Raw genomic sequence first — 15,962 nt, 5'->3', positions numbered from 1 at the left:
GAAAATGCATGGTACTGAATACTTCGAAGGTGCTTCGTTTGAAGTCACAGCTGTGTTCCTAAAAGGAATCTTTTACTCCCCTGGGGACAGCTGAGCAGTGCCAGGAACGATCAAAAGCCTGGCCTAAAATAGCAAGTCAGAGTGCCACTGAGTCCCTGGTCCGGTACCTGGAGCCATCCACGTGGTTAGTGCAGAGCTGTCTACAACTGAGCAGGCAGAAGAGAGGGCTGGACAGCCCTGGCCTCCGTGTAGACTTTCTTTGTAAAGTGTGCCCTTGGCCTACAGCATGGGCCTCACAGGGGGCGCCCCAGAACTATTCAGTCCTATGTGCATTTCAACAAGATGGCACATTCAAGTCAGAGGAGCAAAGCTGTAAAAATCTTTAGCTGGAGGGACATGGCAGCACCCCTTACCTCTCCCCTACTCATTTTAAACTTTGAAAAATATAGTCAGGGTTAGTTTTTGAAGTGTGATTTGAGTGTTCCTAATCTGAAAATACAGAATCCTAAATACTCCCAAGCTGCAGCCTCTTGATTGCTGACATAGGCTCTAGGAGGAAAATGTTACACCTGACATCCCGAGACAGGCCACAGGCAAAGCACAAGCACATTAAAAGTGTGGTGCCCTCAGGATCTTCATACAGGAAGTGCACGTGAACTCTCATGTCATGGGTCTCATCCCCAGCATATCTCTTTATGCACATGCAGACATTGCAAAGTCTGAAAAATACCACAAATCTAAACCCACCGATGTTCCCAGGTAGTCTATGCAGGATGCGTAGGCTGTACTGAAGAGCATCCTTCAGTCACTGCATGGAGGACAGTAAGTACACAGAATAAGTGTGAGGGATGCATTTCCCACAGGCCAACCACCCATCCTAAAGAACTGTTTACGTTTTCTGTGTTACTTTCAAACTGCAGCCCTGAATATAGAGCACACAGCTATCAGTGTGGCCTAGGTATCTTTGTCATTCAGCATTCTTATACCTGGTGTATCATGAACATCTCTCCATGTTCCATAGGATTTTCATGGTTATTTCACTGACCTTTTTGTTCTATATTATTATTATTCTTTGGTTTTTAGAGACAGGGTTTCTCTGTGTAGCTCTGGCTATCCTGGAACTCACTCTGTTGACCAGGCTGGCCTTGAACTCACAGAGATCCACCTGCTTCTGCCTCTCTGAATGCTGGGATTAAAGGTGTGTGCCACCACCACCCAGCTTCACTGACCTTTTAATGTTGCATTTGGGTGACATGCCACATGATTGCCATTTATTTATTTGTCTGTGCCTACCCCATTACCGAACATGCAGGTGGTGGGTGGTGCTTTTTTCTGTATGTAAGACTGGCACAGACATTTTAGTGCCAACGATATTTTCTGTCTTTTGATGTACTTCTTGAGGGCCAAGGCCTGAGTCTTCTTATATCAATGCTGACACTTTAAATTTCACTCAACTAACTTGTCTGCTGTGTTCCCCTCTTCCATGAGATATGGTTCCCACCTCTCATCTCTGGGATTTTCTTCTTCTCCATTTCACAGAGTGCTTCATGTACCTTGGCTGCATGTTTCCTTCAGCATGTTTCCCTTTGAATTGGGACCGTGTTATTCTCATCATCTCTGTGGTTATTTAAATACAGATGACCTATCAGCTTTCCTCCTGCCTCTTTGGGATATGGAGGGAGTCATATGACTCTGTCTTCCCACACTTGGGAGATGAGTTTATAGTAGACACTGTTTTAGTTTGGCCTCTGGAAAGCAAGTTACTTGGTGTGACAGGAAGTGGGATGGATGGCCTGTAGTGTTTGCCCATGCTGTAGGTTGCTATGCATGCTCAAAAGGCTCCAGTTCTTCCAAGTTACAGTCCATCATCAGGGGAAGCCAAAGTAGAAACTCAAAGCAGCAACTGATGGAGAGACCATGGAGGAGTGCTGCTTGCTTCTCATGGCTTGCTGGCTTGCTCAGCCTACTTATAAAGTTCAGGATCACTTGCCCAGGGGTGGTACCACCCTTCCTATAGCAATCATGAGTCAAGAAAATGCCCTCCAGGTTTACCTATAGGCAATCGGATGGAGACATTTTTCTCAACCAAGGTTCTTCTTCACAGACGACTCTAGCTTATGTGAAGGGACAAAAAGCCAACCAGGACATATCCTGTATCTCACAGAGCTTCCTTCTGAGGTAGAAGGCAGGAATCACAGAGGGCACAGATACTCAGCAGCAGCAGCTTCACAGAAGAGAAGATTGACTGAGACAGTGGCTTCCAAGAGTCCCCGGGATCTCCAAATCCGCAAGGCTCCAATCCCTGAGAAAAGTATTATATATAATGTTTATGTTTAGCTTCCAGCAGCCATCTCTATTTTAGATCATCTCTAGATGGTTTATAATGCCTAACAGAGTGTCACGCTATGTCAGTTGTTGGGTAATGGCAAGAAAGTGAGGCTATGTTCAATGCTAACGCAGTTTTGTTTTTATGAATATTTCTCACCCACAGTCATTTGAATCCTCAGATGTGGAACCTGCGGGTTCTGAGGGCTGGCTATGCTTGGTTGGCAGATGAGTTGAGGAAATTTCTCTACACCACTTCCCTCTCCTCCAAGGATCACTCATTGCTTGCACAGGATACCTGCACTGTGGGGCCAGTGTTCCAACATCCCATAGCTTCATGCCTTTTCTCTCCATTATGAGAGAAATATGTGGAAAATAGCAACCCAAATCTCATCCTAAGGTCCAGGATCTCTTATTCAATTCCAGGATGATTTAACACCAACCCAAAATGGTGGAGGAGGGGCCCAAAATGGTGGATGATGGCCCCTTTTCATTCTTTTCATTATGAAGGCAGCTGTGCATACCACCATACCGCCAATGCTGCACCTCTTGGCATCATTGGGACCTTTCATAATTGAAGATTTAATGATTGGTTGGCTTCAGTTTATACAGAATTCTTAGGTAACTGCGAAGGTGGCAGGGGAACCTGTGGCATGGTACAAAGGGCTCCAAGTCTCTGATCTCAGGAATTCCTGGAGCATCCAAAGATTCAGTGCTGAGGTCAGACTCGTGAGACAAATGAGGTGTGTCTGAGTTACTGTTCTGTTGTTGCAAAGAGATACCATGACCAAGGCAGCTTATAAAAGAAAACATTTAACTGGGGCCTTGCTTACAGTTTCAGAGGGGCTTAGTCTATGATCATCATGGTGGGGAGCATGGTGGCAGGCCGTCAAGCATGGTGCTGGAGCAGGGGCCAAGAGCTGACATCCTGATCTGCAGGCAGGAGGCAGAGAGCATACTGCAAATGGTGTGGCCTTTTGAAACCTCAAAGCAAGTCCACCCTCAGTGACAGACTTCTTCCAGCAAGGCAGCACCCCCTATTCTTCCTTAAACAGCCTACTAACTGGAAACCAAACATTCTAATCTATGAGCCTATGGGAGCCATTGTCGTTCAGCCAACCACAAGGTGGTTGAGCTCTACATTGGATAAGTAGCTCCTCCTGTACAGCTGAAAGGGCTGATCTTTGCTCCCTGGCTTTGCTCACCTGTGCTCTTGAGGAACACAGTGAGAACACATCTGTCCAGTGCCAGAGATCCTGTTCTATGGGTGTATATGGTGGCCTGCCTGGTGGCAAGTTCTCCATGTGGGCTGCTGAGAAACTGGGTTTAGCAAGTGCTACGTAGCTTGCTTTGGAGTCCCCCCTCACTTCTGTCCCCTTACCTGCTGCTGCCTTGTGAGGTCTGTCGTGAGATAAAGCACTCTGAAAAGTCCCTAGAGCAATTTAGTCCTTTGGACCTTGGGGATTTCAGGCTGTTCCCTCTCTGGAACCTTAACATCATTCAGTTGATAGCATTTGGTTTACAGCCTAGTTCAGCAGCTCTACACTGTGGGTCCAGTGCACCAAGTACATGTTTTGATTATTTGTAGTTTTCATCATTTCTATTTATCACCAACCCAGCAGTGTTTTCTAGCAAGAGCCCTCTGATAATAGGAAAACAAGAAAATCAATACCTCATAGCCAGCTTAATACAACAGCTAAAGTGAAGTGTGATCCAGAGCCTTCAGCCACATTGAGTGCCCTGTCCATCACTGTTCATTACAGAGGTGTTCTGTCTGTGACATTTCACTGAGGCTTGTTTTGTAAAGGACTTTTCCAAATTGCCATGTGAATATTGGTGCCAAATAGGCAGAGACAGTGCTATCTGCATGCCTGACTTTGACCTACTTCTGGTGGAGTCAGAATGTGCCATGCACATTCTGGAAGGGTACCTCACCATGTCCCGTCTGGTGGTATGTGAAGCAAGGGTTAGCTCCCACTATATAGAAGAGAACCAAGAGAAAATTTCACAGGGATTGCTAGCATCTAGGCACCTCCCTGGTCTGCATGCAGTGGTGCCTCCCTGATCTGCATGCAGTGGTGCCTCCCTGATCTGCATGCAGTGGTGTCTCCCTGGTCTGTATGCAGTGGTGTCTCCCTGGTCTGTATGCAGTGGTGCCTCCCTGATCTGCATGCAGTGGTGCCTCCCTGATCTGCATGCAGTGGTACCTCCATGATCTTCATGCAGTGGTGTCTCCCTGGTCTGTATGCAGTGGTGCCTCCCTTATCTGCATACAGGGGTGACTCCCTGGTCTATATGCAGGGGTGCCTCCCTGGTCTATATGCAGTGTTGCCTCCCTGGTCTGTATCCAGTGGTGCCTTCTCTGGTCTATATGCAGTGGTGCCTCCCTGGTCTGTATCCAGTGGTGCCTTCTCTGGTCTGCATGCAGTGGTGCCTCCCTGGTCTGTATGCAGTGGGCAGGAGGAGTCCAGAAAGGCCTGGGAAGGAGGGCTTTAGTGTTTGCCCTGTGCCCAGAGGGTACAAACTATCCCAGTTCAGGTGGTGTTTTGCAAAGTGCCTACAGGACACAGGTTTTGGGGGGTTCCTGAGGACCTCTCCAGTCTTAGGAGGGCAGACTCCTCAGGCCCTGGGTCTCCGTGGAGGACCTCTGGCCTCTTCCTCTATACAGCCCTCCTACAACCCATCCTCCCCATCCACACGTGCCTCTGCTCACACATGCCTCTGCTCACACATGCCTCTGCTCACACATGCCTTCTGTGTCTGCCTGTGGGCTGATTTCTATAGCCCATACTGCCTGGTGCACTGGGCCTTTATTTATTTTAATCACACTTCTCTCTGGGCAATGTGACAGGGTGACCTCTGCACCTACTTCAACAATTTCCCAGGATTGTTTTTGAAAGAGAAACCCTGTGGGTGCTGCTTGATGTTGTCGCCCGCCCCTCCTCCCAGAGCTTCTGAACTTGATGCTGGGGCATGTTGGCCCGGCCAGCAGAACCGCTCTACTGGGATTTAAGAAGGGGCTTGGTATGTGTCACCAGAGGTGGCTGTTATTGTCAGGAAGCAGTTAATTTAGCAGGAAGTGGGAATGCAGGCAGAGGTTTAGAAAACTCTGTTAAAGTCAAGGTGTAAACTATTTTGGTTTCAAAAGTTAATGAACTGATCTTTATATATTTTTTATTTTCAATGCACAAATTAAGGGAGTGCAGTGTCATAATTTCATCATGCATACAGTGTAGAATGGCTTAATTAGACCATTCTTGATTCTTTATGATAATTGTCAATGCAGGCACTGGGGAAATGGGTCGGTGGATAAAGCACTGGATGCTCACGTGTGATGATTGGAGTTCCAGTCTCCAGCAGCCATGTAAAAAAACATGAAGTCTTTGCTCCCAGCACTCAAAGGGCAAAGATGTGATCCTCCAGGCAAGCTGGCTAAATTAGCTGAACTGGCAAGAGACCCTGCTTCTGTAAACCAAGTGGAGACCCATGGATCAATGTCAGAATCTAGCCCTCACACACTTGGGCATGCACAGGCATGTGCATTAGCACAAACATGCACCCACCCATGAACATGCTCACATGCATGTGTATATACACACATGGCACACATGCACCCTCCAAAATTATCAGTCTACTAATAGACGTTCAGAAGGTGCCTTTTTCCTGGTCCCTATAGAGAGTGCAGCATGTAATGTTTGGAGACTGTATCTCCCATAGTCAGGAAACTTGGGCCTCACCTTGCTTTCTAGAACATTTTAGGCAGGTTGTCTGCACTGGCTAAATCCATCTCCAGGGTCTGGGGAGGAATATCAACTTGGACCTGAGTGCTGATGGGGTGTGAGGGGTGTGTGGTACTGGCCCTGATGATGATGATGATGATGATGATGATGATGATGATGGCAAGTTTTAAGTCCACAGAAGTCTTCAGTTTGTGAGACAGGCCATGCCAACCGGGGACTGGGGGTTCCAGTAGAGCTAAATAATGGACTTGTTATCGGGGTGACACAGGGAAAGGTAATCCTAGCTGATGAGGCAGGGCAGGAGGATGGCTGAGACTACGCAGAGCTGCAGAGGAGCAGGGCGGGGTGAGTGGGGCAGCTGCTGCTCTAGGAAGGTCACCCCAGGGGTAGTTTCTCACATGCCATCTCCTCAGCCTCTTTCCTCCCTGGAGCCCTGCATTTGGAGGACAGGAGACACCCGCAGCTCTTGTAGTTGCCTTGGTTTTCTTATACCTGCTTTCTAATGGAAAGGGCGATGGGGAACCCACACTGGCCTCACAGACGTCAAGATGAGCTTTCTCACTGGCTTCAAATGCTGCCCTAGGCTCTCTTCACTATGGGCACCATCTCACCAGTGTTTCCTCTTAAAGTCTGTTCTCCTTCAAAGCCAGCTCCCCCCTATAGGTAACCCCGTGTGTCCTGGGCTGGCTGGCTCCACATTCCCTCCCACCCATTTTGATTGGTGCTTGTGTGTATCAGGCATGGAGGTTGGCAAAGTGAGAATGGCCCTACTCTTGCATTTCAGAACTCATTCTAGAGGGGGAGAAAGATAAGGAGAGACCCCTTTCCAGGTGGAGCGGGGTATTCAAGAAAGATGCCTACCACAATGAGGAATTCCAGGAAGAAGATAGACTCCAGCATGGGTGAGAAGTGAGGGGGGCTTTGGGACATTGGCTCATGAGTGAGGCTAACCATGGAGGTGCGTGAATATCCTCAGTATGGACTGGGCTTATAGCTGTGATGGACTGTGAGCCCAGAGAAGACACAGGGAAAACAGAGGATCCAGATTGAATATGGTAATGAGAGGGAGACAGAGAATGGTCATCAGGGGTGAGGAGCAGAGCTAGAAGAGAATTGGAGTATAAAATCAAGGGCTAGAGACATGAAGGCCAAAGTCAGCGGGGCAAGTATGGGAGGGGGCTTGTCGGGAAGAAAAGTGCTTTAGAGATGTGGCCATGAGGGTCTCCAGGGGCAAGGTGGAGCAGGTCTGGTAGGTTGAGAGGACAGAGAGTCACCCTTGGGAGTGAAAAGAGGGTACAGGTCATATCTACAGGGACGTACAGGGAGAGACCTGAAGAGACAGCAGCAGGCTGGAGAGGGCGACCCAATACCTTTGTTATACCTACTAGATTTTCACTAATGTACCAGTGGGAAAGACTTCAGGTACATGACCTGAGGCAGGGAGCTGGCCTCTGTGCATTTCCTCTCTCTGTTCTTCGTTGGCTCCTGTCCATGGCCCACAGCATCCCACAGGGCCTCATATTTACCAGAGGCTAGACCAACATCCAGTTCACAAACATGGTTAGTCCCATGACATTGCCAAAGAAGTACTGACCTCACGCAATAATTTTTAGAAGCATCATCTGTTTGGAAAGGAAGTCAGCATGGATAAACATGAAATGTGGAGATGCATGATGCCACACGTGGTGTGTTCACCTGAAGTGTGACAGTGTGACATGGCGGTCGTGGGATTTCACCCCATAGCCTCCATTCATAGTCAGTGTTAAATCAGACACTAAGAAAGAGGGGGGCTGTTGGAGCAAGGGGTTCATCAGCAATAGCTTGTAACCATATGGCAGACAGTGTCAGACAGCATGGGAAAACAAGCACATCCCAGGCATGCTGGGAAAGGATGTGTGTAGGGTGGTGCCCCCGAACAGATGGTGACATCCCAAACTGGCTGAATCAAGGTTTACCCACGGATCCCATGGCGTACGTTTCTAGAATGCCTACCATCACAGGAAAGAAGCTAGTGTCTCTCCACCTGGGGCCAAGCTAAGGTCCAAACAGTTGGAGTTGAGAGATAGCCACATTTAAGTTTTCCAAAGCCCAGTGCCTGCTTCTTCTTGTTTTTAACCTCTGACAAGTATGCCAGGAATGCTCATGGTTCCTTGATCTGAGAGCCTGCTGTGGAAATCAGGTGGGCACTGTCCTTGGTGCTGACACACTGCAGTGCTACCTCAGGGTGGCCTGCTCTGCCTGTAGCTTGACTATGTAAGACTGTGAGCCCACCCAGGAAGATGGGTAGGTGGGTGGGAAGCTTCTGATCCAAGGGAACAACTCATAGAGATGGCTCTGGCCAGACAGATGCTGCTGTTGGAGGAGACATTACCCATCCACCCTTGTCATCCTGTTTGGCTTGTATGCTTGCAAGTAGCTTCTGATTCTGCCTATGAGACTGGTGTGCCCGTCCTACTTTCTGATGTACCCTACCGATGCTTCTGGACACTTCCCACACAGCCTTGCTTTGCCTCAAAGCAATTGTGGAAACCAGCTGGAAGACTTCTGTTACTGACCTTTGCTCTGAGTGCTGGGGGTGGGAGATGTCTGGTGATTTTGGCCATTGGGCACTCCTGCATAGACTCACCCACCCAAGAGCCTCAGACTGAGACCACTCCATATCAAGACCCTGACTCTCAAGAGCCCTAAGCCCCTTTGTTACTCCTCTCTTTCTAGTCTCTAAAAACAGAAGTCTTGCCTTGCTGCGATCTACTCCCTGCTCCATTTCCTTCTCCTCTAATAGTGTGTGTGTGTGTGTGTGTGTGTGTGTGTGGTATTGGGGGTGGAAACTCATTACCTTGTACATGCTAAACCAGCACTCCTACCACTGACGTGCACCTCTAACCTCCTCATTGTTCATTCATTTGTCTCTTCCTTCGTTTCTTCCTTCCTTCTTTCATCTCTGGGTATATAAAAGTCAGCATGACGGCCCCTTTCCGAAGCAGCACTCAGTCTTCAACAAAGGAAAGATGGCTCAGTCCTTGAAACCCAGAGACACAAAAGCACTGCTTTCTGTTGTTTAACAGCTCATTCACTTAGACGTTCTCTCCTCTCCTTTGCCTTTGAACTTCAAGAAGAATGTGAAAAACCAGAACACCTGCAATGTGGGCAATCTGGCTGGTGGGGAGAGATCTTGGCCTGGTAACTTTCTCAGGGATTTATGGCTCATATGTGACTCAGTTGTGATGAAGGGACAAAGAAAAGCATTACCTACAAGTGACATTCATTATCCAGCATTCGCTGCACACTGAGCTCTACGGACAGTGCACAGAAGGAAGTAAGCCAAGCATAAAAGGACAAATGCCATGTGACTAGAGTTCCATTAAGTTCCCAGGATAGAAGTAGAGTTGTGTCTTCCAGGGACTGGGAGGGGTTTGAGTGGGGAGCTGTGGTTTAAGAGGTATGGGATTTTCAGTTGTGCAGGACACCAGGAGAGCTGAGTGTGGGTGATGGGGAATATATTCAAAGCTGCTCAACTGTGCACTTTAAAATGGTTGGCAGGGTAAACTTACTTACTATTATAGAAGATCTTTATGTTACTAACTGACTTGAGTCTATTTGGAACATCAGTACCCAAGCTGAGCCTGTCTGAATGTGAGTATCTGGAATCACAAACACAGACAAAGCCATTTAGGCCAATCAAATTGGTTTAGTAAGAACAGCAGTAAATGAACTGCCTACCCTCATTTAGGTTGCGAGCACAGGGCATGTATGTGGTCATGAGGTCTGCTCTTTAGAAACTCTCAGGACTGTGAGTGGCTCAGCACTTCCGGAGTGGGTTGTGGTCAGTATCGGACACCTTGACAGAAGTGTCACACAAAAGATTATTAAAAATGTTGTAAACACCAGCAACTGATAAGGGGGAGTGGCCGAGGTCACGCCCTGTGAATACTAATGTCAGCACAGAGACATGCCTTGAATTACAAAGGGTTTTCATTATAGTGAGTCCATAAGTCTTAATGTGGAAAACTGTAAGTAAAAACTGCACAACCACATTCCCAGCATCAGGGCCTAGCTGCATAGGACGCCGAGGATAGCCGTGTTTTCTGCTCCCAACTTTGTAGCTGGTGGGAGCTGTGGCTTGCTGTGTTGGCCAGCATCCTGACAGATGACTGCATTGCATGCTCTCCGTCCTTGGAAGGTCCAAATCCACCATCTAAAGTGCAGTTCCTCCTGAATGCATGTTGTATTTGCATCCGTGTGAAGTCAAAGAATGAAAAAGTCTGGTCATCAAGTGAGGCCCTCCTGTCTTGTAATATCTAACATCAACTGTTAATTCTACTCTTTCTCTTCCCACAAGCTTAAAAAAAAAAGCAAACATTCCATTTTTACATTTCCCAAAAGCTTGGCAGGGAGAAGCTGATTGAATCCTTGGTATCATTTTACTATGCTATTTGGCAAAATGTCTTTTAAATTCTGGATCGCGGGATTTAGCCTTCGTGTCGGCTTCAGTAGGCCGTTCCTGTGACTCTGAAGTCACTTGTTTATTTTTGAGGACTAATCATGTTGATTGAAGCTGGAGACTCTTTCTTCTTAGGAGAACACAGCTTTGGCAATAGCAATTCTGTGCCAGTCATGCCAGCCCACGTGGTCTGCCAGGAAGTAAATACCGAAGACGTCCCCTGGAAATTGCATCCTCATATTGACTTAGCATTGGCCATTGACTTTCTTTTTGACAGGGCACCTTTGTTCTGTTCCTCTCTCTGATGTCAAGCTCGTTTTCTCAGAATGTGTGCACAAGACTTGAGGCTAAGTGCAGGGCAGCTAGGGGAATTCAGAGGATGGTCCAGGCCAGGCTCCTGGGAGGACTCCAGGTCTGAGCTGTGGGTAACTCCAAGTCATTGCTTTTGCACCCCAGTGTGTTGTTACTATTGAAATCTGTCCATACAACTCTTCCCTTCAGATAAGCAGGAGGTAAGATTGCAGTTGTTTATAGCTAACTAGGAGAGCCAGTGGTGGAAGATGCCATGTTGACACAAAGCAGGATTTAAGAGGGGGCGGGGAGGGTTGGGATATTCTTGTTGAAAACTTGATCACAACCAAGTAGGATTCTCCCTTGCTATGTAGTGTGCGTTGCCTTGAGCCATGGAGCACCTGTGTCCCCTTAAAGGTCCTTAGTGTGACCGATCCACATGTGAGGCAGGTGCACCGGAGATAAACAGTTACGTGGTGTGAGGTCTGTGTGGCCCACCCCTTCCCTTGGCGGCCCCTTCTACTTTGCCCTGCATGCTGCAGCTGGAGGGTGACGGTCATACAGCAGGGTACTGCTGAGCTGGACTGGGTCAGGAAGCAGGCAGGATGTTTAGACATCTAGAGGGTCCTGCTCACTCTTTTTTTGTTCAGCAGTTTCATTCCATTTATCGTTTTAGCCGTGCTGTGTATGTATCCCGAATCCTCGCTCATGCTAGGCAAGAGCTGAACCACTGCTGGACACTGTCAGCTGCCATTATTTTGAAATTACAGTAATAAACAGATGATATAAAATTTGACCTTGGGCCTATTTTGAAGTGAGTGTTCATTCAACGTCTTTTAATAAATGCTGTAGCCATGGCTGCCATCTGGTCCCAGCACATTCCCATTGCCTCCAAAGACCTCTCAGCCTTAAGTAATCTTCCCTTGCCCTAACCTCCTACAACAGGAAATTTGCCTTCTATCTTTATGGATTCATCTACTCTAGACAGTTCAGTCTGGCCTCTCCCTTAGCCTGCTTTAGGGGTTCACCTGTGTTGCAGCAGTGTGTTGGAGCCTCATTCCTTTGGGGCTGCATGATATTGCAGGCATGTCGTGCCTATCTCCAACCACTGGTGTACATTTAGGTTGCTTCTATGACTAATGTCAAAGTTGCTTTGAGTTATGCATGTATAAGTTTTCATGGACTCTTTTTTTTTAAGCTTTATGGAATGTGTAGGGAGAAGCAGATCATCAGTGCTTATGTCTGTACAGTGGCAGAGCATTTTCCGTCCCCACCAGCTGTCAATGGGGGTTCTGCTTACTCTGAAATTGGAAAAAAAATATAATAGTCCCGATCCTGTGGCAGGCCAGACTTGGCCTCTCCAATTCCCTGGGCCTAATCTCTAAAGGATAGTTTTCATTCACTGTAAATCTGTTTATACCCTGGGTTATCCCAGGGAAGGTTTGAACTTGGCAACAATGGTAAGTCCAGTTTCCATGCTGCCTGTGGAATGTCAAGGGTAGGGTCCTCATTGCCTATGTCCTGTCCTTACTTAGAAGTGCCCTGAATAGTGCAGAACACATAAACACTCAAGATTGGCCGCTGCGGACAGCACAGTCCCCTCACAAAGGCTGGCATGCAAATGTGAGTTTAGAACAAATGGGATTATGCTCTGAAATGCATGGCAAGGCACCCTCCTCCACAGCTTGTACTCTCCCAGGCCCTATGGAAAGCCCACAAGCAGAAAAGCAGATGCTGTGTCCGGCTGGTTATGCTGGTCTGTAGTGGAGAGGATCTCAGAGGGCCAGACCTAGAGTCCAAAGTCAGGCTGGAGAAAAGACATCAGCCATCAGTCTCTGGAAGGGTGGCCAGACTGACAAATAGCACAATAAAGGGACCTTTTAACTTAGAGAGCCGACATTGTGTCTAGAGTGTGGGTTTTACAAGATGAAAAGATGGTGATAATAATTGCCCAACATTATAGATGCACTTAGTGATACTAAACTCTACGCACACATAATTGAAAGGACATGTTTTATGCAATGGAAAAACTGGAGTTCAGGCAGATGATGCATAATTTTCAGTTTAATGTGTTTCATGAAATTCTTGGCATGAGCAGGGCATGGCCCTTCCTCCTCCCATTTACAGACCTACCTACAGATTTTACAAGACAGATTCTCTGACCAGCTGGTGGTCCCTAATGTGTCTGCCGTGACACTTTTAAGCCATATATCTCTTTGCAAAGGTGATCACCCTATCACAAGAGTAAATACCTTGTCTCAGTCCCATTTCCCTCAAGGTAAATATCACAGTAGTAGCCAGAGCTGTAAAAGGAATGGAGAAAACAAATAATAGCCTTTTTTCCCTGAGTCCTGTGTGTGTCAGAGGGTGGTTTCTCAGAGCTTTTGAAAGAACATTTCCACACTCCTGAGATAGACCCTGGCAGGTCATGCTTCTGGTTTATCCCCACTCAGAGTTACCCTTGTGTGGCAGAACTGGCCTGACCCACTCGAGTTGGGTGGAGGAAGAAATCTTTGTAGGGATATCAGACGATTAGGGCAGACTGGCTCTTTTTTAAAAAACAAAGTCTGAAATAGTCCCCAGAGGACACAGTCATCTGAGTCATCCATGAGCCCTGGGATTTGTCTGTGGCAGGGTCATGTTGGAGGGGGAGGTGTGACACAGTGAAATGCTGTGATTTCTCCAGATCTAAGCTGATGTTGTCTGTTCCTAACATGTTTGTCGTTCAGGAGAAGGCTGTTGTTCCAGATGGCGTGAGCTGAGTGGGTGTGAGCCTGTTTCCTGTGAGTTCATCTCAAGCAGTGTGGGTTATATTACTGGGTTTTCAGTTGAGTTAGGCCGACAAATCAGAATCGACACCTTCAAAATGCCAAACTTTATTTTGCACCAACTGGAGCCAACATATTTATTCAGATGATTGATTCACATTAGTGTTTTTATTAAGGGTGTTTATCTCTGCGCTGAGCAGCTGTCCCTGGGTCCCAGCGTGATCACCCAGTCTGTGCCACACTACAGACTGACTTGCTACCCTCACAACTCCACAATGGGGCTCCTCGTGAGAGCACGCTTCCCTTCACAGGCTTTGCACTAGCATTATCTGTTCTCGGTGCATGGCTGAGGGTTTGGGCCGCTGCCAAGGATGAAGACACTGTTGGTAATTGGAAGAGCCCTGATCATGTCTTATTTTGACATGTGGCTGGCTGCTGTACCCAAGGGAGTGTCCAACAGGATTTAGGTAGCATTCTTACCCAAGAGGCCTGGAGCCCCAAATTCATGTAGACCTCAAACCCTGTGAACTTTCAATGCTGGTTCCCATGCCGCCAGCCCCTTACCACTCCAGGTCCTGGGTGGGGCTCACCACCAGACGGGTTTTCCTGAAGAGAAACCTCACAAGCCCACCCTCCTCCTTCTTTGAAAATAAGCCTGGCTGCTTATGGAAAGACGTGGTTGTCATAGTGACGAGCAGCCCATTTGGGAATACATTCGAGGAGATGTTGACATGGAGGAGGGGTGGTGCCTAGGGAAGACCTTGCTTTTTCATGGATGCCCCATCCTGTAGCCCCATGTCAAGCAGTCCCAGGGGCAGGGCATAGGAAAAGAACTGACACTTCTCCTGTGTCCCCTGGCTAAGCCATGAACTCTAGCCTAAAGTTACCCAAAGGCCTAATGGCTGGCCTGTTTCAAACCTGGGGGCAGGGTGCAGCGCCCTGTGTTCCATTCCCCATATCTGGTATAAAGATTTCTCTAGTTGTCTGTCTGTCTATCTGTCTGTCTGTCTATCTATCTATCTGAAGTTTAGGAACCACCCCAGCTGTAGAGTGTGTGGGTCATCCATGAGCCCTGGGATTTGTCTGTGGCAGGGTCATGTTGGAGGGGGAGGTGTGACACAGTGAAATGCTGTGATTTCTCCAGATCTAAGCTGATGTTGTCTGTTCCTAACATGTTTGTCGTTCAGGAGAAGGCTGTTGTTGCTTTCTCAAGGGCTTCTGGGGGTTGAGTGGGGCTGGTCAGCAGCAGGAGGCAGGGTAGGCCTTCAACAAAGGGAGTCCATGCAGAAGCTCATGTACTAGAAACAGGAAGATGCACTCAATGGTGTATAAATGCAACTTCCTGGTACTCTTGTACTGTGTCATCATCCTACCGCTTGCTGTTACTTCCAGGAAGTCCTGTGACTTACGGGGCTGCTCCCCAGAGCTGTTTGGTTTGGGTGGTGACTTCAGTACCGTGGATCCTGCATCTGTCTTCTGCATGGCATAAAGAACTGAGTGCAGAAAACATACCTTCAGGGTTAAATCGTATTGTTTGAGGGAGGGAAGTTATGGATTGAGATTGTATTTTAAGGGGAAATTGCGTTTCATGTTGCATTTTATTTATTTATTTATTTATTTATTTATTTATTTATTTATTTATTTATTGTCGTAGTAGTAGTATGTTGACTCACTTGCATTTACTCTCACTCAAGAACCTAAATTTATTCTAACAATATGATTTTTAACTCTTGAACACTGTGAGAGGAAGGTACCACCATGGCAAATACCATATAGAATCATTAAAAAAAAAAAAAAAAACTATAATGGATTCAGCATCTGCTCCAGTGCAGATAATTGTGGATGTGGGTCCAAAGGAAACAAAAACGAAGTCTTAAAGACACCCCCCCCAAGTTCTCAGCAACATTACTTGGCATAGTCAAAGGGTAGGAGCAGCCCAAGCTGCCTTCAATGGATGAATAAAAAGAGTGTGCCACATACATACCGTGGAACACTGCTCAGCCTTGAAAAGGGAAATCCTGATAGTATAACACAGATGAATCTTAAGGACATCGTGCTGAGTGAAACAGGCCACTCACCAACAGATAAGCACTATGTAGTTCCATATATCCCAGGCACTTAAAACTGTCCGATTCATAGATCCAGAAAGTAGAGTGAATGGAGGCTGCCATGGCAAAGAGGACTGGGACTCGGGAATTGTAGTTGCTGGTCAGGTTGCTTTTAAACATTTTACCTTTATTTTTAGTTATTTGTATGTGTCTGTATGTGTCCATATGAGAGCTCATGAAGGCCAGAAGAAGGTGTCAGATCCCCTGGAGCTGGAGTTAACGGCAGCTGTGTGTGGCCCCATGTGGGTTCTGGGAACTGAACTCAGGACCTCCGGAAGAGCAGTACACA

The 15,962-nt window shown here is 47.3% G+C and overlaps 1 protein-coding gene across 2 annotated transcripts in view; it reads left to right on the top strand.

The window, feature by feature from the left end:
- Positions 1 to 15,962, top strand: part of Apba2 (amyloid beta precursor protein binding family A member 2) — a 114,703-nt gene that overhangs the window by 59,024 nt on the left and 39,717 nt on the right. The window lies entirely within an intron of this gene.

Source organism: Peromyscus eremicus, chromosome 1, assembly GCF_949786415.1.
Source record: "Peromyscus eremicus chromosome 1, PerEre_H2_v1, whole genome shotgun sequence".
Lineage (NCBI taxonomy): Eukaryota > Metazoa > Chordata > Mammalia > Rodentia > Cricetidae > Peromyscus > Peromyscus eremicus.
The sequence above is the reverse complement of the archived record's forward strand: the minus strand, read 5'-3'. Positions and strand labels throughout refer to the sequence as shown.